Source organism: Capsicum annuum, chromosome 8 (genome assembly GCF_002878395.1).
Source record: "Capsicum annuum cultivar UCD-10X-F1 chromosome 8, UCD10Xv1.1, whole genome shotgun sequence".
NCBI classification, from domain to species: domain Eukaryota; kingdom Viridiplantae; phylum Streptophyta; class Magnoliopsida; order Solanales; family Solanaceae; genus Capsicum; species Capsicum annuum.
In genome coordinates, this window is record NC_061118.1 from 75,133,427 (window position 1) to 75,158,667 (window position 25,241).

Consider the following 25,241-nt stretch of genomic DNA (forward strand, 5'->3'; position numbering starts at 1 on the left):
GACTTTTCATATTAGATAGGAGAATACACACACACACACACATTGGGAGATCTCATAACCAAAACAAACCATGTGAGCCACATGGAGTCCAACGTACAACCCACGTTGGGGAGAGCCGTCCTATCCTTGCCGTCGGAGTAGGACTAAAAGAATCAAATCCAAAAACTAGTGATCACTATACATAATCAGCCTCAATGCCGGGTCCTATGGGGGCACGTAGTTCTAGGAAAGTACCAACATAGCTATACTTCCCACTCGGTGCTAAAGACTACTCCCGGACATAGCTCAGATCTTTTCAAAGAAAATTCACTACAAAATAATTCAACAATTCACAACGGGGCCATCATGCTACCCCTTTTCATAATAAATCAAAATGTGGATTTCTTTTCTTATTCGAGTTCAAAAATAACTCTTTCAAGACCAAAAGGTCAAATCATTCAAATCTCAAGGTGTGCATAACACATTACTTTCACAAAAATCATAATTCTCAAATAGGGTTCAAAACCCATTTATCAATACTTGAGTAAAATATTTCAAGATTTACACTTTATGTAGCAAACATGTATAATTCATATGAAAATCTGGAGATTCAATTTCAAACATGATATTAACATCAAAACTCAAGGAATTTATCTTCAAGACATCATAAAAATATAATAGTCTTTTGAACAAGAACGTATGATAATAGTTTCTATCTCAAATTCATATCAAAGCATGTAAAATCTTATATCTTTGGAAAATAATATAAATTTTGGGCACAAGAACAAAAGGATGTTCTTGTTGAAAAACCCCACATACCTTAAACTTGAAGCTTTAAATGAACTCTAGACCTTGGGACTCTATTCGTGAAAATAATGAGTGTTTCTTGTAGACCTTGGAATGGGGATTCCGAATTTCGAAGAATTATTAAAAATCATGGTTGAATCTTGAGATATTTAAATTTTTAGGTTGAACCCTAATGAATGTTCTTGGTGATTTTGAGAGAAAGTAAACTTATTTTATTGTTATGGGAGTTTAATGCCGTGTTATAAACATAAATAGGGGTGTTTTTGGTACTTAGAAGTGAGGTATGCGGCGCATTGCTTATCGTACACATTTAAGTATGCTTCGCATTGCTTATCGCATACATATAAGTATGTGCCGCATTGCTTATCGCATACATTTAAGTATATGCCACATTTCTTATCATACACATTTAATTATGTGCCGCATTGCTTATCGTACACCTATTCCAGTAGCCATGTGTGATTGATTAGGCGACGTACTCTACTTTGCAAAGCCATAACTCCTTGCTCGGGTGTCGGATATTGATGAAATTGGTATCGTTGGAAAGCTAATTCAATTATCTACAATTTGATAGGTATTGGGATGAAAAATTCCATGTATATTAAGAGATATTCACGTTTTAACTTGACCCTTGTAGAATCGAATATCAAACTTTGGATGAATCAATTGGTCTTAGCTCAACTTTGTTCTACGTTATTACTATGAATATTTTTCACCTCTAAACTACTCCATAGACTAGGATAGTGATCATGCAACTTTTATTCATGTGAGAATCACTTGGATTAGAGCTTACACGCACAGGAACGACAGTTAGAATTCTATTATGAAAATACGGGGCATTTCGTAATCTCCCCCTTGGGAACATTCATCCTAAAATGTGGATAATTAACCTGAAGCACAGAGGAATCTTAGTCTTCTAGCTATCATGTGTTACTAATAGAACTGAATCACTGGATCTCAAAAATAATGAGCTACTGAACTGGTCTGCAAGTGCATGAATCATAAAAAAAAAATAACTATATGGCTAAGATAGAAATAAGAGTGTCAACTTATGAGTAACCATTACATTGCACTGGATCTGATCTCATGAGAAAGGATGAGAGGTTTATGACATGAAAACTCGGGGTATTACAACATCCCCCTCTTGGGATCGTTCATCCCCGAATGATAATAATTTGATGAAAATACTAGGAAGAGACTGTGATACTACATAAGATACTTATGAACTGAATCATGACTTAATATCTGAAACTGAAACTGATGCATGAACTGAGCTGAATTCATAATTTAATTGGATACGAACGCATTGCCTCTTAGAATGTGCAGATGTATAAGACTGCGGATAGTAAGACTAGCTGGAAAATTAAGAATCCATAGGAGCTTATCTCCTTGCTTGCTAAACTAGATTACAAGCTATATGGATTGGATCATACTGTCTACCCATACTCAAATGGAGTATTTCTTTAGCACTTTTCTATGAAATTCTATTGACATTAGGGAGCAAAGAATTTTGGGCATGCTCTGAACAAGACTTTTGACTAAGGAATTACAACATTGATATAACTCTATAGCATGGAATATAATTATATAACTCATAAAATAGGATAGGATTGCTAGGCGGTAGGCAACGTAACTTCTTACTTTCAAGCTTAGCATCACTTCTCAAATATTCTCTCAACTATACTATTCCCCTTAAATACCATACTCATTTGATTCAACTTATAATTCTCATATTGTCACTGCAAAATCTTTCTAGTAAGGTCTAAACTAAACTAAGTTCTCTCACCATAATCAAGCCTAACACTAAATCACAAGATACAACATGCCAAACCACAATACTAGTCTAAACCACAAGGTCCAATATTCTATATCTTATTATAGCTCACACTCTAAGCATAACATGCCTTACCACTTCAATGACTAATTTAAAACTCTTGATATGGATGCACTAGTGCATATTGCATTCATCATCTTACACCTAACATGACATTCAAGCCTATCATTAAAAATCACATATAACTTTAAGGCAAATACCCCTAAAGGAATACTTTGCATATACTCTAAACCTTTATAAACAACAATTTTCTTGCACTATTCTTAAAACCATACACACAATTTCTAACTAACCATGACGTGTATCAAAGACTTGGCCTCAATCTTACTTCACACTTTAGCCTTAGATAGAAAAGCATAAATAATCTTTATTAATGAGGGTCATTAACTCTCTCACATCTAAACCATTGCTTATCCACTATCATTACCACTATCTTAACATAGAAAGAGGTCACCAAAGGGCTAACACATATGAACCAGAAGCACGAAAACTACAAAACATAACATTAACACTTATCTTTGTCATGAGGAATAAAATATCAAAGGCATGGATTCATTAAAGAAATCTAAGCTGAGGAAATGCATGATATAATGCGAACTTCACTAGTATCATGAGTTTAAAAATTGGTCATACTCTAAAACATGAGTTTATACTTATCATGAGCTATTCAACATAAGACTGGAGTTCATAGATTCATAAGAGATAACTCGAATCATAGAGTGAAGCTGTTACATGCTTGCTAGAAGCTGAGAATGGGCTTGAGCATACATCATAGGTATAAACGTAGGCCTGTGGCATGAATTTATCAAGCAAGTAATAGATTTGGTGTTGTAATGACTGAAATCCAAGGAATACTCTTAGAGTAAGAAGGGATCACTATCTCATCATAACTCAATATTGACATGTTTCACAATCTAATTCTCAAAACTAGATTTGATTCTTCACTAACCATCTACCCCTTAGGTCAAAGCTGGTATTCTAAGTATGATGGTCTACTAAATATCCTTGAGATTAAGCCATAATTTCATCATTCTATTATCTACAAATAAATGCTAAACTCACAAAAATAAACTAATTTCAAACTTACTGACTTCATTCTAGAACAAACCATCCATATGCCATCCTTAATTCCTAGCTTCAATAATCATTATCAAAGACTTACACTCTCATTTGCAACCATATCTACATCTCTAATCACATAATTATAGCCTACCAAGATCACACTTCTAAACTTATATTTTTCCCAAACTATGAGAATAAAATTATACTAAAGAGACTCAACATCTTTAATCATAACTGCTTAACTTAGCTATCAAGAACAACATAAATTATCTACCTAGACTTTCTCTACCTAACAACTCAACGTTACTAATAACCACACAATATGCAATAATCCTCAAACAATAATGCAGCCCTATAGCACCTTGGGCACACCTCTACACCATACTTAATTACGAACACATGATCTTATACTCTTGCATACACTATTCAGGCCTACTAGATCACCTTCATATAACTAGCATCAACAACCGAACCATCAACTGTTCAAACTTAATGTCTAGAGCTAAACATGATTTACAGCCCAATCTCACACACAGTTTTCAATTCAAAACTATAGAACATAACATTAAGAAAAACTAGTACATAATGACAATCGATCATAATCATATGGCCTATCTTATTCATAATCTGTTAACACATCCTCTTTCTTCACATCATTACTATTTACCCATGTTCATACCTAAATTACTGTCATAGCTCTATAAATTTTAACTAAACTTCCTCTTGTAATCTCAGGAAAGCCTAAATTAACAATACTCAACCACCAAGTACTTCCATCAAAGCCTATACTTTCCTAGCACAACAAATACCATCAATAACTCTTTTCATACTTCAAGCAAACAACAATCCACCTTAACTAATAATCTCCTTCTCTAACTTTATTAAACTAACAAACAAGGGTATATCACTTCATTACTAATTCAATCATAAGAAAAAATTCAACTATACATATTCAATAAATCTCCCTTACTACCATTCTTGCCACTACACTTCTAAACCCACAAGTTCAACTAACACAAGACTTTTAACTAAGCGTTACTACTTCTGTCACTATACAGAAACCCACACTTTTAACTCACACCAGAACGACAAGATAAACAACAAGTTGCTAGTGAATTGAAATAGGACTCACAAGGCTTCACTAGACTTTGGTTTTGAATTTTGAACTAGAAAATTAAATGAATAACAAAGCAACTATACTAGTGAATCGAAATAGTCCTCACACGGCTACACTAGAATTTGATTTTTCACAAACATAATGATAACAAGATTACATAATACAAGAGATAGAAACTTCACACACAACATTCAACAATATAAGAATACACCTTACTCTGTCTTAATTAAATAACTCATGAGAACAAGGGTATAACTTCAAATCTGAGGGACTTATAACATACAAGAAGGCTCTTCTCAAGCTGCTTTTATGAAACTTCTGAAACTTCTACTAGCAATTATAAAAGCATTAGCTGGGGAAGAACTGGAACTTGCTGAACATGTTACTTTAAACACATAGATATAGAAGTATAGATTATCATTATGGATTCTAAGGAGAAATTTGAAAGCATATCTGACTCGGGCTTAGTGCACGATTTCTAGAGGCTTGATAAAGCACTTCAGTTTTTTTTGGAACTCAAAAGTACTGATAGGATACTTTTGTAGCTCTCTTACAATTCCATAACTATCTAAGGAGAATTAAGCTCAACTATTTCTAATACCTTGGAAATAGGGCAGAGATGGCCTATCTAGAGTAAGATGAGAATCTGTATAAGTTTCTTGGAGAACTTTTCAATAGCACGATTTAAGACTTGAAAGAATGGAGATATTTCCTAAATGCCCTGTTGCCTCTTGAAAAAAAGTACAGACGTCTCCATACCATTCCATAAGAATCTACTAGACACGACTTTATAAATACCCTAGGACACTTGAACTCTGTGATCTGATACCAAGTTTGTAATGCCCCAAAATCAGGTCCTAAGATGTCACACGGTGCTTAGGATCACAAGTGACCCCAAGCTAACCCTGCTACTAGCATAACTCATAAGCAACTGAATAAAAAGTATAAATCTATACAAATCTATGAAAAATAACTCTTTTATGAATATGATAGATACAAAACTAAATTTACAAGATTACAACTCTACTTTTACAACCAAAACTGAAACGGAATACATCAAGTTCTACTGACTATCTATGAAGCCTCTACTAGTACTGACTGTAGGTAGCCGGGTAATAATTCCCGACTAACCAACTCAATATGACTGAATAAAGAAAATACAACACTTCTCAAATAATATAACTAACTCAATCACTTGAATCAAAAGGACTCATCACCTGCTGACTGGATGTCGTGAACTGACTAGATCTAAAGATGTACACTATACCTTGTACTTATATTTTGAGAAAATATAGCCCACATATGAATATATGGGTCAGTACCATAGAAACGTACCAATTATATGGGGGTGCAATGCATATATAAAATAATGTCTTAATATCATCACAACTTATAAAATTATGCATACTGATATAAATGACTCACTTAGCTCGAATTAAAATCATCATAATCATAAGAGATTAAAATATATCGGGTGAAACATGTGAGTCATCATAATAAATTTCAGTGCACTTCCATTTTGTTTCCAAATCATCAAAGCAATCAAGTCTCATAACATTCTCTTTGGAATATATGTTCATTAAATCTTTTAAAAATAATGACTTTCTCAAACTCAGTCTTTCAAACAAATATGTTTTCATCTCAGATAGAAGAATAAGACTTTTCATATTAGATAGGAGAATACACACACACATTAGGAGATCTCATAACCGACATAAATTATGTGAGCTACATGGAGTCCAACGTACAACCCACATTGGGGAGAGCCGTCCTATCCTTGCCATAAGAGTAGGACTATAAGTATAAAACCCAAAAACTCATGATCACTATATATAATTAGCCTTAATTCTGACTCCTACGGGGGCACATATTTCTAGAGAAGTACCAACACAGCTATAACTCCCACTCGGTACTAAAGACTAATCCCAGACTTAGCTCAGATCTTTTTAAAGAAAATTCACCACAAAATAATTCAGCAATTCACAACGGGAGCCATCATGCTATCCCTTTTCATAACAAATCAAAATGTGGATTTCTTTTCTTATTCGAGTTTAAAAATAACTTTTTCAAGACCAAACGGTCAAATCATTCAAATATCAAGGTGTGCACAACACATTACTTTCACAAAAATCATAATTCTTATATAGGGTTCAAAACCCATATATCAGTACTTGAGCAAAATATTTCAAGATTCACACTTTATGTAGCAAACATGTATAATTCATATGAAAATCTGGAGATTCAATTTCAAACATGATATTAACATCAAAACTCAAGGAATTTATCTTCAAGACATCATAAAAATATAATAGTCTTTTGAACAAGAACATATGATAATATTTTCTATCTCAAATTCATATCAAAGCTTGTAAAATCTTATATCTTTGGAAAATAATATAAATTTTGGGCACAAGAACAAACGGATGTTCTTGTTGAAAAACCCCACATACCTTAAACTTGAAGCTTAAAATGAACTCTAGACCTTGGGACTCTATTCGTGAAAATAATGAGTGTTTCTTGTAGACCTTGGAATGGGGATTCCGAATTTCGAAGAATTATTGAAAACTCATGGTTGAATCTTGAGATATTTGAATTTTTAGGTTGAAACGCTAATGAATGTTCTTGGTGATTTTGAGAGAAATTAAACTTATTTTTGTGTTATAGGAGTTTAATTCCGTGTTATAGACATAAATAGGGGTGTTTTTGGCACTTGGAAGTGAGGTATACGGTGTATTGCTTATCGCACACATTTAAATATATGCCATATTGCTTATCACACATATTTAAGTATGGGCCACATTGCTTATTGCACATATTTAAGTATGCGCCGCATTGCTTATCGTACACCTATTCTAGTAGCCATGTGTGATTGGTTAGGCGATGCACTCTACTTCATAAAGCCATAACTCCTTACTCGAGTGTTGGATTTTGATGAAATTTGTATTGTTGGAAAGATAATTCAATTATTTACAATTTGATAGGTCTTTAGATGAAAAATTTCATGTATATTAAGAGATATTTATGTTTGAAGTTGACCCTTGTAGAATCGAATGTCAAACTTTAGATGAATTAATTGGTCTTAGCTCAACTTTGTTCTAGGTCATTGCTATAAATATTTTTCACCTCTAAACTACTCCATAGACTAGGATAATGATCATGAAACTTGTATTCATTTGAGAATCACTTGGATTAGAGCTTAGACATGCAGGAATGACGATTAGAATTCTAGCATGAAAATACAGGGTATTACATTATCTCTCCCTTGGGAACATTCGTCCTCGAATGTGGATAATTAACCTGAAACATAGAGGAATATTAGTCTTCAAGCTATCATGTGTAACTAATAGAACTGAATCACTGGATCTCAAAAATAATGAGCTACTGAACTGGTCTGCAAGTGCATGGATCCTCAAGAAAAATAACTATATGGGTAAGATAGAAATGAGAGTGTCAACTTATGAGTAACCATTACTTTGCATCAGATCTGATCTCATGAGAAAGGATGAGAGGTTTATGACATCAAAATTTGGGGTATTACATTAGTCTCGAGGTTTCCTAAGAGCAATAAACTTAAAAATTGACATTCTTTTAGCAACATCTTGAGTCGTGAACCTATTATATACATATACTTACTAATTACGTCATATTGATGTAGAATGATGAATTAAGGAAATATAATCTACCTTGTTTCTCTTTTTATATCTATTTTCTTTAGCCCTTGTAGGGCTTGTATTTTACTTTAGCCCTTGTTGTGCTTGCTTTATATTATGTGACTTGATTTATATATTATGATATGATGATGCCCAACAAGGTCGAAGGATATTGTGATGATGATATTGATACCCTGCAAGGCTAGAGGATGTTGTTATGATTATATTCCCGGCAAGGCCGAAGGTTCATTAAGATGATGACGATTATGATGATGATAATTATGGTATTATGGATTCTATTATTCATTCTTTCATGTGCATTACCTACCAGCAGTATGTACCTATGTCTGTTAGTCAGCATAGGATTGTAACATAAATATGAGTGATGAATATGCCTTGTGTTGTATATTAATTGAATCTTCCGAGACTGGGGTCGTGAGGGTACACATAGGCTTGACTAGATGTTTTGTTATCCAAAATAGTCGATTGCCTATGTTGTTATTTATATTGTTATTATCATTGTTATGATCATTATTTTGAGTAGTTTATGACAGATTCATCATTGATTCAATATCAAAATTTGAGGTATATTTTTGGCCTCTTCTATCTGATGATTGCATCATTATGCCTGTTTATATCATGTTTAGATATATGGATTAGAAAGCCTGAGCATGATAATATTAGATCCTAATAGAATTATAATGAGGCCTTAAAGATGAAGACATGGTGATTTAGGTTATTCCTTGAGTTGACTTCATATAATACGGAACAATTATATATCCCTTCCTGTAATTATTCACATTCTATTCTCATTCCTTGGCCTTGTATCTTTATATGTTTCTTCTTTCCACTTGTACTTTATATATAGGCTAGTAATATATGTTATAGTATTGAGATTCATGAATATTACTAGAATAGGATAGTTTATACTTATTACTTCTTGGGATTTGTTTATGTATTTGAACTTTTGTTTTATTCACTTCTTATTGTTTCCTTATTTTATTTGGTAGTCATTTACTATCCATTCTAGATTATGGGTTTGGCTTTCCTACAGGTGAGATATAATAGTTATCATTATAATACAAGAAATTAGGTCATGAAAAATTTGTATCAGAACTTAGGTTTTACCGATGTATTTGTACAAGAGCTAAGTGTTAGTAGATACCTGTAGATTGGTACGGAGACATTCATAACCTATCTTTGGGAGGCTATAATGACATTCATTGGAAATTCACTCCTTAAATCCTTTTAATGTTTCTGTATTTCTATGAACCTTAAATACATTCATTGACTCTATTCTATGCACAAAGAACAATGCAAGTTTGTCGACAAATGTAGACGAGACTTTAGCATGTATTTCTAGAGTTTTTATGCAGCGTTGGCCTAGAAATTTAAGGATGGATATCAAAGATCTTCAACGTCAGCCACATATTTGGGGCTAATCTAGGATCTAGTTGAGCTCATGACTGATTAAACCCTTCGAAGTTCAGTATTAGGGATCCATCTCATGTTATAGATCACTCTCTTTCTATCAATAGAATTTGAACCATCAAGTAGATATTAGACCACAATGGGGTCATTAGTGTTCATCAGGGTTTTATATCAATTTTTGAGTTTGAGATTATATTTATTGGGTGGGTTAGACTCATTCTTATGCTACGTCCATTTGAGTAGGACATTGGTGCATGGATGTGTTAGGGGACTAATATGTTTAGTCTCTTTGGTGTTGGAGTAGTTGATAATAGCTGAGTCTCTTTTCCCTTGAGTTGTTGATTAAGAGAGGACCATAGAGAGCATGTATTGACACTTATAAAAATAGCAGCAAAAGGCTATACCATCCATATAGTGCTAATTGTATTTTATTTAGGAGTAAGGATTCTTTTGGTAGATTTCAGCTTCACTTGCAGTGTATCAACTCTATACAGATAGTATTCCAAACTATGAGTGGTTCTCAAATTAGTCATGATAATTTTAGTGGGTAGATTCCAGATCAGATTTATAGAGTTTTTGTATGGTCCTTTGGGCTATCTCAGAGTAATCCATTATCGTGGTTTGGCTGTGTCATGATAAGACACTTGTTTATAGAGTGCCACATGTATGAGTTAGTTGATCTGATAAAGTTAATATATTTTCCCCGCAAACCTAGCATTTTTGAGATAGGCTATGATTGCGAGAAAGATGTATACTCTATTAGTGTTTGCTCTTAGTGTATGTTGGCCACCCACTTGGTATTAGTTTGTGTTCTAACTAAGTTCATGCTTTAGGATTTGATACTCTTGCAGAGAGATCAACTAATACACACCAGAGAGTTTCCCCTTCATGGGATTTATAGTCATTCAGCTTATTCAGATCAGTCTCATGATAATTGTGACATATTCAGTTAGAGATTGTACGCTTGGAACCTCAGTTGATGATTTAGTAAGTTTGTTTGAGTTTGGACCCATTAAGATTTATTTTCCTAATGCCCGTTAGGCTTGTGATTGTGGATTTCACCATGATAGGTGTGCTTTTATTTGCCATAATTAACTTTGATCATGTGTATTGGGTTTTCATACCCATTGATGATTATATGCCTTGATGAGTTGATATTGGTTATTTTGTCCTTTATTATTCAATTCGTGATTATGTTACTGCTCCGTGGTTTATTTCTTTTAGTAGTGGATGGAGTAGATCTATGCTGATATTTCTCATTATTAGTGTAGCATTTTCTTTTGAAAATATTTACCTTGGAACATTGGCCTTATTGTGGCCCCTAAGTGGTACATAATTTTGATGTTCATTTTGGTACTGCCTATTCATTATATTGATATTGATATTATCATTGCTATTGCTACCAATGCTTCATGTTATTGATGTTATTTGATACTAGCACTTGGTGTAATTGATCCTCGCTGGGTAGCTATATAGCTTAGTGTTATCTAGTTAGAATTTATTTTTCTTTGTGATCTTATTTTGTGGCTCGAGTAGACATAGCCCGATTTGATGATTTCTTTCCCCTAGAATGGTGAGGTAGATTGTGCTCCTCTTGGTTAGATGTGTTAAATTGACTTCAGGAATGTATTCGGATATGAAAGTAGGTTGACTTTTGTGGTTTTGTTATAATTCTAGAGTCGGTGATTTGTTGTATTGCTCGTTTTTGAGTTTGGGAACCATATACTTGCCAACAGGGTTGCAAAGGTTTTCACCTTATCTATTCCTTTCTATATATTCCATTTGTGAGATTGACCAGTTTGAGGTCCGTTCTTTTAGTTGTGACTATTTCATCGCTTGATACTGGTTCTTATATTGAGATTGAGATACTGTGGAATCATCTCATAGATTGGTTGGGTTCATTACCTTGTGATGGGTTGCCCTTGTTATTAGTGTGGAGATTGAATGCTCCTTTCCAGTAATATGGTTTTGCCTTGACTGGAGTTTGTCATGACCCAAACCTGGACCTGGCCATGATGGGTATCTCAAGTTCCATGTTGATCGGAGATCACCCCTTTCACCTAACATAGTCAGCTCAACCACCTCAAGCATCGGATGAATTTAGAACATATAACAAGATAGTGTAAACGAAGACTAATATTTATTCATGAAATGTCTAAACCAATTGCCGATAATTGGACAACCATCCGTCACTGGTCAAATCCACCCAAATAACGTACCCAAGTCCAAAGCAATCAAACAAATCCTCTATGAATCTTAAGTCAATAAAATGTCAAAACATGTCCCTGACAGTAGCCAAAAACAAAGTCTGAGATATAATATAAATACTATGAAATAAAGCCTTCTAAAGTATAGAAGTTCACCACTTCAATGTCTACTGACAAACTAAATCGAGCACCTAATCATTATATAGGAAAGGTAGAAGAAATTTTGGTACCTGCATTGCATGGGGATACAGATTCTAGAGATGGTTAGTAGTTGGAGCGCTAGCATGTAAGTCAGGGATAGAGGAACAAAATAATTCCATCATATAAAACCAAGTCTAATCATCATATTCAATCATATATGTATAAATAGACCGTGCTGGGAAAGAGGAACAAGGTTTAACATACATTTAAGAAAATTAACCTGGGTTGCCTAGAATAACCGTAATATAACAAGGCATCCACAAGCTCTATGGGCTCAGCTCTCCCCTTCCTGGAATGGCCCCAGTTCGTTCTTCCATACAAACGAGATAATATCCATATCCGTATATTCCATTAGGGGGACTCGAACCTTCTGGCACAATCTAGTTGACTTAAGAACCAATATATAGAATATGGGGGACTAGAAACTCCCATTCATACATCCATTAGAAGGACTTAAAACTTTTGGCCAGTTAGACACTCTCATCAGCTAGCGCAGTTTCCAATGTTAGTCCTTTGGAATCCATTGTCATGGCTCGGCTACACATCCTTCTTTAAAGCCAGTATTAAAACTTTCATTATACATACACAACTGTTATTCCAATTACTTACCAAAGAAATCATGTTGGTATTGTCATACCAACCCAACTTGCAAGCATACAAAATGCCATAATCAACTTTGGGACTTGAACCCATTGTCTAAAGAAAGACATCGATTCAATTCAACATATAGGGACTCAAACCCATTTAGCAATTCAAACCAATTTAAGGCCAACAAGGCTTTTATAAAACCATTTACCAACCAATTACATCATTAGGCCAATGCGTTAGTTCAAAACACAATTCAACATATGACAAGATAATTCTCATTGACATTTTCACAAATAGATTAAGGGCATATCGTTATCAAACTATTATTCAAGACAAAACCATCAAGTCAGGGTTAACCATGACCCCTTAGTTTAAATGACAATTGTCAAGCACCCACAAGTGTAAATCCATTATCAAAACATGTATAATTATAATTAAAACCACGAGTAAACTATACTCAACATTATGTATTCAAACCCTCAACTATGGCTTTCTAAACCACCATTAATGATTCATGAACATTGTTTAAAACACATGAATTTTGTGAACTAACAATGAAGGAAGAGTCGCGTGCTTGAGTTATGAGGATTCACGAAGATATTTTGATCATTAAGCCTCTAGATGACCACCTTGAAGAAACCCTATCCCAATCTTTCTTGAGAAGTTTTAATATTTCTATGTGTAGAATAAATGCCCAATAAGTATTACATAACGTAGGGTCTTTAGGGCTTGCGGAGGGAAATGTCCAAAATACCATTAGCTTAAATGTTATGGAAAACTCGTAGGTGGGTACAACTTGACACTCCAACTCGTCACCACAACATACTAGTGGTAACTTCAACTCGTCACAAGAACAGATAGTTGGACACCACATTTGTCCAACATATGATTCCCTTTCCCAACTCGTTAATAAACCATACGAATAGTACCATAAAGTCATATCCAAGGCAGAACCTCAAGGGATAGATAGTGGACAACATACTTTTGGACCCTACTTCTTTTTACCAAACCTTACGCTCGTATGAAATCTCTCATAACTAGGATAGAACTAGGCTAACAACACATATACCAAAATATGACTAGGATTCCTAGACCTGTCACTACACCATACGACTTATGATGTGAGTCGTATGATGAACAAAAAGTTCAAGACTCAAGAAATTTGCAAGGGCCAAAGTTTGGGGTGTTTCAGTCACCCCCACTTAGGATTATTCATCCTCGAATGATGGGACAAGGCAATACCAGCACGATTTGGACTCTACATGCCTCTACTCTTGACTTTAACTAAGTTAGAAAACAAACATGCCAAGGAAATCAATCTTTCCTCTGTCAAAGTCAAAATACAAAGATGTTAAGATAAACACATACCTCAAGCATGAATTTTAGGAATCCAGAATAGGAATGGATACTTGAACTTCATCACCTTCTCGGCTTTCTAAGTAGCTTTCTTGGAATTTTGGTTTCGCCATAGAACTTTTACCGAAGCCACATCTTTCGTTTGCAATCGGCGAAATTGTCAATTGAAGATCCTCACTGGACCTCCTCATTGGACAAAGAATCTGAAATATCAATGTTCTATGAGGGAAGAAGCAACGAAGGATCACCCTCTCAATTTTGCAACATGGACGCATAGAATATCGGATAAATGGAACTCATGTTATATGGAAAATCCAAATCATATGCAATATTACCTATCTTCCTCAAAACCAAGTATGCGCCAACATATAGGGGATAGAGCTTCCCCTTCTTCCTAAACCGGATTACTCCCTTCATAGGAGACACCTTTAAGAACACCCGATCTTCAACCTCGAATTCCAAGTCCCTTCGCCTTATGTGCACAAAGGACTTTTGGTGGCTGTGAGAGGTCTTAAGCCTATCCCAAATCACCTTCACCTTCTCTATATCTTGGTGGGCCAAATCTGGGTCAAACATTTTTGCTTTGCTAACCTCAAACAACCAAATAGGTGATCTACACTTCCTTCCATACAACCCCTCAAATAGGGCCGTACCAATGCTAGAATGGTAACCAGTGTTATAGACATATTCAATCAGAGGCAAATGGTCGAATCAACTACCACCAAAGTCGATTACACAAGATCATAACATATCTTCCAAAGTCTAAATAGCACTTTCAGCCTGCCCATCTGATTGTGGGTGAAAAGCCATACTAAGACTCTCTTTAGTCCCTAAGCCATGCTAAAAAGAGCACCAGAAATACAATGAGAGATGAGTATTATGATCCAAAATAATCGAGAAAGGTGCAACTTGCAACTTTACCACTTCCTGAAGGAATAACTTTGTATAGTCCTCAAAAGAACAATTAGTCCTCACTGGCAAGAAGCGAATAGACTTAGACATCCTATCCACAATGGCCCAAATGGAGTCACACTAATTTCGTGACCGTGGAAGGCCGGTACCAAAATCCATTTTAGTTACCTCCCATTTCCACATTGGCAATTCAATATCTTGACATAGCCGACCGAGCTTTATGTACTTCACCTTCACTTCCTGACACACCATATATTTAGACATAAAGTTGGCTATATCCCATTTTATTTTATTTCAATAGTACATCTCCTTAAGGTAATTATACATCATTTTCAAGCCGGGATAAACCACATATCGTTATTTATGAGCCTTGACCAAAATCCTACTTGCAACTCAAACACATCCGAAACACAAAACCTTCCTTTGTACATCAAGATATCATCACCACCACTCTAAAAGCCATCACCTTCTACTTACCTATACATCCTTGAGTTTCTTCAATAGAGGATCTAATAACTATTTCTTCTTTATTTCCAAACCAAGAGATTACTGCATTACATATTGCATAAACATACCACCATCCTCACAGTTTAAGAGACAAACTCCAAGGTTATCCAAATGGTGAATATCCTTTATCAATTCCCATGTATCCTCATCCACATGAGCTAGAGAACCTATGGATAACCTACTAAGAGAATCAACAAATAAATTTTATTTACCAGGATGATAGTAAAGACTCATATCGTAATCCTAAGCAACTCAAGCCACCTCTTTTGCCTGAGATTAAACTCTTTCTGAGTGAACACATAATTTAGGCTCTTATGATTAGAAAATATATCAACATGAACCCCATACAAATAATGATGCAAAACTTTCAATGTGAATAACATAACCAATAGCTCCAAGTCATGATTCGAATAGTTCTTATCATACTTAACTGTCTAGAGGCAGAAGCAACAGCCTTGCCATGTTGCATCAATATAAAACCTAAACCAACCCAGGATACATCACAGTAGACAACCAAACCCTCTATACGATCAGGTAATGTCATAACCAGAGCCAAACTTAACTTATATTTTAACACATCAAAATTAGCCTCATAAGCATCAGACCAAAAGAACTTCACCTTTTTTTGAGTCAACATGGTCAATGGAGCAGCGATAGAAGAAAAATATTTGATGAACCTCCTATAATAGCTGGCTAAGACTAAGAAGCTATGAATATCGATTAGAGTCGTGGGTCTAGGCTACTTCTTAACAATAATAACTTTCTAAGGATTCTCCATGATCCGTTCAATAGACACAACATGACCCAAAAATATAACAATGTTAAACAAGAATTCATATTTAGAGGACTTAGCATACAACTGCTGATCTTCCAAGATCTGCAAAACAAGACGAGGGTGATTGTAACACCCTGATTTTATAAACTGGAGAGATACATAGTGCTTGTGACGCTAAAAAACCACAAGCTAACCCATGACTGGTATCTGTACCTGTATACTACAATATATGACATAATAGTGCAGAAAACATAAATAATGGGCCAAAAGGTTCAACAACATAGAATATTTGACAAATCATAACATCCATATAGGGTAACAAATACCCAAAACAACTGAAATATAAAGCAAATCTGAGCTACATTTAAAAGTCTCTAAATACTATCTGAATAAGGAGTTGAAGGAATATGTCTTCAACTAACTCCATCTTGTAAAACTGAACTGAAATAATAAATGAAATAAATAATATCATCCTTGAATGGATGAGGACTCACTACAATAATGCCACTAGAATGCTACTGCTATTTTTGATCCAGAGCTCGTATCTGTGAACTTATGGTGTAACGTGAAAAAAAGTACCCTAGCATAAATGCGTCAGTACAATTGGGAGTACTGAGTATATGAGATACATGCATGAATGATGCTAACCGACTGACTGATATAAATGTAAGAGCGCAAACATGCATATGTAGTAACTGAGATTGTGATAACGTGATATCTAGATCTGGACACTAATACATGATCTACTGATATCTAGCATGACTAATACTGAAATTCTAATAACATAGATGACTATGTCTTACAGTCCTAAATCTAATAGAACTATCTGTGTTTTTTTCTGTAACTAAATTAACTGTATCTGACAGTCCTAATATACTGAAATCTGAAAACCTATCTAAGTTCTTTTATTGAGACTACGACTGAAACTGTGGGAGGTAGTTATTTGACCTACATGCCCCAATAACGTATATAGCTAAGTTGGGGTCCAATCTCTACCTCGACTGGAAGGTTGTCAATACCGTGCCACTAGTAAGGACAGTTGTGAGTGACCCTTAACTGGCAGGTACTCAAAATAAGAATGGTGGGAACCCTAAACTATCAGATGAAGCCACCTCATATTCCCTAATCTAATAGGTTAAGATGTATCAACCTACGCTGGTTATGTAGTTCAAGAACACAAGGATGATTACTAAGAATCACACCCTAAACTGACAGGTGAGTTCCTATCCTTGGGTTCACTCGGTGCTAACTTCTACTCCCATCTGAAGAGACTGAACGTGATTTAACTGACGGTACATGGACTGAGTAAGTGACTTCTGTTAACTGACGGATTAGTGCTACTATTTGAGCATTAACTAGGATCATGAGATTTCTAAGGTTTCCTGAGTCACATGCTCGACTAGTTCTATAGATCATGGCTTGACTGAGATTATCGTGATAACATGACATGGCTCTGGGTACACAGCTATATTTTTTAGGTATAAGTACCCCCACTACTCAATGAAAGGAAACTGACACACATGACTGACTTGATCGTAAGAGTAGAGTCCACAATTTACTATATCATGAGTAGGAGATTTCACCCTAAGCATAGTTCTCAACATCTTATACATAGAAGGAAAATTCATACAACATGTATACACTTGCATAGCTTTAATATCATGGTCAATCCATATCACAAAAACAACACATATCACTCACATGAAATTCATGGGAAATCATAAAGCATATATCATGGACTTGTCATTTAAGCACTATTAAATCATGGGACATGAATTCTATCATCTAGGTATATTATTAAACACTTTGCATGCATTCTTTTATCTTAAGTGTGTTCATGAATTTCACCATATTAAGCCACATTAGGATCATGGGTTTCAACTAACAAACACATATACTTCATCAAATCACCTTTAGATATCATCTTGAAACTTAAACAACAATCATCAACATGTACATGCTCATATCAAAACAAGACAATCAAAAAATATTTAAAACATAGTTTTTGAGCTCTATGAACGAAATGGATCCATAGATGAACACTACGCATACCTGTCTCAAGGTTCTTGATGTTTTTGAACTTGAAGGATTTGAAATCCTTTGATTTTTGAAGAAGATTGGGTCTTGTTGTTGGAGATTAAAGTTAAAGAGACACCCTAGTTTTTGTTTGTGAAATAATAATGAGAAAAATGGTTGAATTTAGACTTATCTGGGTATATATAGGTGAGTGGTAAGTGACCAAAATACCCCTGTTAAAAAGGCCTGGAAGTAAGCTGAACTGGCGTATGACGACCCGACTGAAGGTCCGTCAGGAACTTGATGGTCCATCATTTCGACCATCATACATGGACCAGAAATGGGGTTTACTGGATAAGAGTTAATAGCTTGGATGACGGTTTGTCAAAAATCTGATGGTCCGTCAACTCGTCCATCAATCCTTATCCAGAACGTGACCCTACTGCCTTGGCTGTGACGGTCAAAGTGGTGGTCCGTCAACTTGGACGTCGCACTTGGGCATTTAGGTTAGTTCTGAGTAAAACATCCATAACTTCCTTGTCTAGTGTTGGATTTGGAAAAAATTAGTATCGTAGAAAGCTAACTTAATTTCCCACATCAGAGAAAGTAGAAATCTAAAAAATACCATGGGTAAAAAAATAGATCTGTATTTCAAGGCAAGTACTAACATCCTTGAGATGATTTCTAGCTAGGAATAAGCACGGGTATTACAATATCTCCCCCTTCAGATCATTCATCCTCGAATGAGACTAACTAATAGAGAAAATAATAAATGAACATGAACTGAACATGAGTGGTTGAGGCATGACTTTATGACTGACATGCTAAATATACTAAACTCATGCACATATGATGTATGGCTAACTGGTACATGAATGCATGACTGAGTGTTCTGATAAAATGAGTTTCTCAAGAGGAGAATGCAACGATGATGCATGATTTTATAACTAAACTGATACATAAATGCATGACAGAGTATGAAATGGTAGTAGATACCACGTTTGTAATAGAAACATGAATATGAAACTGAATAAACTTAAGGCAAACTATTACCTTGATCTTGATCTAAATTGACTTAGAAGAGGTAAGGATACTTGGTACGTATACCTGGTTCTGCTTCCCAAGTAGCTCCCTCAACGGACTGATTTTGCCAAAGAACCTTAGCTAGAGGGACCTCTTTGTTCCTCAATCAACGAGTCTAATAGTCTAAGATTTCGACTAGAATCTCTTCATAACAAAGACTGTTCTGAACATCAACGCTTTGAAAAGAGACTACAATTGCTAGGTCACCTACACCCTTCTTGAGCAAGGATACATGGAAGACCGGATGAACTGAGACCAACTTTGAAGGCAGTTCACGCTTATAAGTTACCTTTCCTAAACGATAGAGAATCTTGAAGGGACCGACATAGCGGGGACTGAGTTTCCCTTTCTTGCCAAACCTTTTCACTCCCTTCATGGGAGAGATCTTGAGATAGACATAGTCATCGACCTCAAACTCAAGATCCTTTCTATGAACATCAGCAGAAGACTTCTGTCGGCTCTGAGCAGCCCAAAGTGTCTCTCGGTTCAACTGAACATTCTCTAAGGTGTCAAAAACCAAGTTAGGACCTATAACTAAGGCCTCACTAACTTCAAACCAACCAATTGGAGATCTACACCTCCTTCTATAGAGAGCTTCTAATGAAGCCATTTTAATACTGGAATGATAGCTATAGTTGTATGCAAACTCAATCAAAGAAAAGTGGTCATCCTAAATTCCCTTGAAATCAATTGCACATGCCCTTATCATATCTTCAAGAGTCTGAATAGTCCTTTCTGCTTGACCATCTATTTGAGGATGAAAGGTTATACTGAGATGGACTTGGGTACCAAGACTCTTTTAGAATGCTTTCTAGAAGTGAGAGGTGAATTGGGTACCTTTGTCTGAAATAATAGATAATGGAACACCATGTAATCTGACAAACTCCCTAATATAGAGTTTGGTGTAATCCTCAGCTAAATAAGAGGTATAAACTGGAAAGAAATAAGCTAACTTTATCATCCTGTCTACAATAACTCAAAATAAATCGTGCTGATGATGAGTTTGAGGAAAATCCATCACGAAGTCTATGTTCACTTATTCCCACTTCCAAGAAGGAATGGTGAAATCCTGCATGGGTCTACTAAGCTTCTAATGCTCTATCTCAACTTGGTGACATATAGCACACTTAGCCACAAATCTACAATATCTCTCTTCATCCCACTCCACCAATAGATTTCCCGCAAGTTGCGGTACATCTTAGTGGCTCCTGAATGAATAGAGTATTGTGCACTATGCACTTCTACAAGAATCCACTGCTTTAAGTCATCTACATTTGGAACGCACAAACGATCCTAACAACAAAAAACCCTATCTCCCCCTTGAGAGAAAATCTCTACTCTCTGATTTTGAACTGAATCCTTTAGCTTGAAAAGTCTAGGATCCCTGTCTTTCTTTTCTTTGACCTCAGCAACTAGTGATGACTCTGAACTACTCTTAACACATACACCACCCTCTAAAGAATCGACTAAGCAAACACCTAGTCTGGCGAGATGATGCATTTCCTGAGCTATCTTTTTCTTGTTGTCCTTGATGTGAGAAACACTACCCATGGAGAGTCTACTGAGAGCGTCGGTCACAACATTGTCCTTGCCCGATTGGTAAAGGACACTCATGTCATAATCTTTCAAAAGCTCTAACCAGCTTCTCTGACAAAGATTGATATCTTTCTTAGAAAAGACATACTGGAGACTCTTAGGATCCATGAAGACATCTACATGAATTTTATATAGATAATGCCTCCAAATCTTTAAGGAAAATACTACGGCTGCTAACTCAAGATCATGAGTAGGATAATTCTTCTCATGGGGTTTTAACTGTATGAGACATAGGCTATGACCTTACCATGCTGCATGAGGACACAACCTAAACCCACTCTAGACGCATCACAATATACCACGAACCCATCTGAACCATCTGGAAGAACTAGACCTGGAGCTGAGGTGAGTCGAATCTTCAATTCTTGAAAACTCTTCTCACAAGGATTTGACCACTGAAACTTGACCTTCTTCTAAGTCAATATAGACATGGGGGATGCAATAGAAGAAAATCTCTTGAAAAACATTCTATAATAGCTAGCCAATCCCAAGAAAATCCTGATATCTGATGGAGAGGTAGGGCGAGGCAAAGTTCTTACCACTTTGGTCTTCTGAGGATCTACTCTAATGCAATCAACGGAAATAATATGGCCAAGGAATGATATATATCTTAGCCAAAACTCGCACTTACAAAATTTGGCGAATAGCTGGTGATCTCTGAGAGTCTGAAGAACAATCCTGAGCTGGTCTGAATGATCACGCTCTATGAAAGAATAGACCAGGATATCATCTATGAAGACTATGATGAACATGTCCAAGTACTTCTTGAACACACGGTTCATCAAGTCCATGAAAGCAGATGGGGAATTGGTAAAACAAAAGGACATAACTAGAAACTCAAAGTGTCCATACCGAGTATGGAAAACTATCTTTGGGATGTCACATTCTTTAACTCTAAGTTAATGGTAGCCTGATCTGAGGACAATTTTGAAGAATTAACTGGCACACTGAAGTTGGTTAAATAAGTCATCTATTTTGGGAAGAGGATACTTTTTCTTGACTGTAACTTTATTGAGCCAACGATAATCGATAAACATCCTGAGAGAACCATCTTTGTTGTGCACGAATAAGACTGGTGCACCCCATAGGGATACACTGGGCCTAATGAATCCCTTATCTAAGAGATCCTTCAATAGATATTTCAGTTCCAAGAGTTCTGCTGGTGCCATTCTCTATGGAGGAATAGAAATAGGTTGACTATCTAGAAGAAAATCAATGCCGAAGTCTATTTTCCTTTTGGGAGGAATGCCTAGAAGACCTTTGGGAAACATGTCTAAATACTCATTTATAATGAGGACTAATTCAAGACTAGGAGATTCAGAACTTGAATCTTTAATATGCACGAGATGATACACACACCTCTTAGAAATCATTTTCCTTGCCTGAAGGTAGGAAATAAGCTGACCTTTGAAAGATAAAGTACTACCCGTTCACTCTAGGACAGGCTCATTTGGGAACTGAAACTGAACTACCCTGGCTTTGCAGTTGACTGTGGCATAGCAGGAATAAATCCACTCCATGTGGAGAATGACATTAAAATCAGTCATCTCTAACTCAACTAAATCTGCGGATGTGGCTTTCTGAAATATCATAATCGGACAGTGCCTGTATACCCACCAAGCTATGATGGTTTTACCCACTAGGGTAGAGACTGAAAAGGGCTCTACTAAAATTTTGGGAATGATTCTGAAATCGCCTGCTATATAAGGAGTAACAGAAGACAAGGATGCACCTGGATTTAGCAAAGCGTAAACATGAACATGGAAATCTGTAACATGTTAGTAACAATGTCAGGAGAATTTTCCTGATCCTATTGGGTTTGAAGAGCATAGAGTCTATTTAGGCGTTGCCCACTAGTAGCACTGGAAATAGCACTCTACTGATTTGGGAGACTGTACTAGGCTATCGAGAGATTCTGCTGTCCCTGTAGACCTGACTGCGGACACTCTCTAATCCTATGGCCTAGGTTTCCACAACCGAAATAAGCATTGCTACCAGCTCTATAGGTACCCTTGTGGTTCTTACCATAAGTTTGACAAAGAGGATTAGTTTGGGCACTACTGTCTTTGAATTTCGGTACTAGGGCACTGGTGAAGGAAGGAGATAGAATTTCTGGCTTAGGACGAAACAACGAACGGTTTCCACCTTCTAATTTTGGTTGAGAAAAACTGAAACTGCTTGACCTTGATCTCTTGTTCTATCTCTCCTTAGTCCTAACCTTCATGAGCCTGGCTAAAGTCATATCACTATTTAGCATCGTAGACCTACAGTCAATTACCATGCTATCATTCACCTCTAATACGAACTTGCTCATCTTAGCCCTGTTGTCTACAACCACATTAGGGGAATATCTGGCTAGCTTAGTAAATCTAAGAGAATACTCCTTAACTGTCATATTTACCTGCCTAAGGTTGATGAACTCTAGAAATTTTTCCTCCCTCGACTCTTGGGGAAAGAATCTATCTAAGAAAGTCGTGACAAATTCCTCCCACTCTATAGGACCTGCATCCTCTAACCTCTCAGAATTCTACTATTTGTACCAAGTTCGAGCAACATCCTATAACTGGTATATGGCTAACTCGATACTCTGACAAGAAGTAACTCCCATTATGTCTATACCTTCTAGACCTGGTAAATAAATTCCTGAGGGTCTTCATTAGACTTAGACCTAAAGAAAGATGGAGGGTTCATTCGGGTGAAGTGTCGAATCCTAGCTCCTACGAAATTGGCCACTGGGTTGCCCAAAATTAGTGGTAGCTGTTCATTTTGGGTAGCCACAGACTGAGTAAGTGTGGTGACTACGACTCTAAACTCCGCATGAGAAACATGTTCACCTAAATGATCTTTGGGCTAAGGAGCTGGCTGGTTTCTTCTCTTTGGAGGCATATTCTAAAATAAGAGAAGAACAGATTAGACTGAGAGCTTAACTTGAGATTATGCTCACTAGAATAATATAAATACCGAAAGAAGGGAAACTGTTCCTAAAACATCTTATAGCCTCTTGCACATAAATGTGGTGTGCAACACACTAATGCACAAGACTCTACTAGATGCGGCTTTCATACCTCCTAGGACCCTATTGAACCTTAGTCTCTGATACCAAGTTTATAATGCCCCAATTTTCTGAGCTGTAGTGCTACATGGTACTTATGACCTCAAAGGACCACAAGCTAACCCATGACTGATATCTATACCTGTATACTCAATATAAGATGTAATAGTGCGGAAAACATGAATAATGGGCCATAAGGTTCAACAATATACAATATATGATAAATCATAATATCCATATGGGGTAACGAATACCCAAAACAACTAAAATCTGAATTAAATCTGAGCTAAATATGAAAGCCTCTAAATACTGTCTGAATAAGGAGTTGAAGGAACATGTCTCCAACTAACTCTATCTAGTAAAACTGGACTGAAATAATAAATGAGATAAATAATATTGTTCTTCAATGGATGAGGACTCACTGCAACTCTACGACTAGAATGCTACTGCTACTGCTGATCTGGAGCTCATATTTGTGAACCTATGGTGTAAAATGAAAGAAAGAACCATATCACAAATGCGTCTGTACAACTAGGAGTACTGAGTATATGAGTGAGGTAGGCTAAATGCAAAAAGGGTTTATATGGATGAATGATGCTAACTGACTGACTAATATGAACGTAAGAGTGCAAACATGCATACATAGTAACTGAGATCGTGATGATATGATATCTACATATGGACACTAATACATGATCTAATGATATCTAGCATGAAAAATACTGAAATTCTGATAACATAGATGACTATGTCTGATAGTTCTGAATCTAATAAAACTATCTGTGTTCCATTCTGTAACTGAATTGACAGTGTCTGACAGTTCTAATATACAGAAATCTTAAGAACTATCTGAGTTCTATTACTGAGACTGAGAATGAAACTATGGGAGGTAGTTGTTTGACCGACATGCCCTAATAACGCATATAGCTAAGTTAGGGTCCAATCTCTGCCCCAACTAGAAGAGTGTCAATACCGCGCCACTGGTAAGGATAGCTGTGAGTGACCCTTAGCAGGTAGGTACTCAAAATGAGAATAGTGGGAACCCTAAACTGATGGATTAAGCCACCT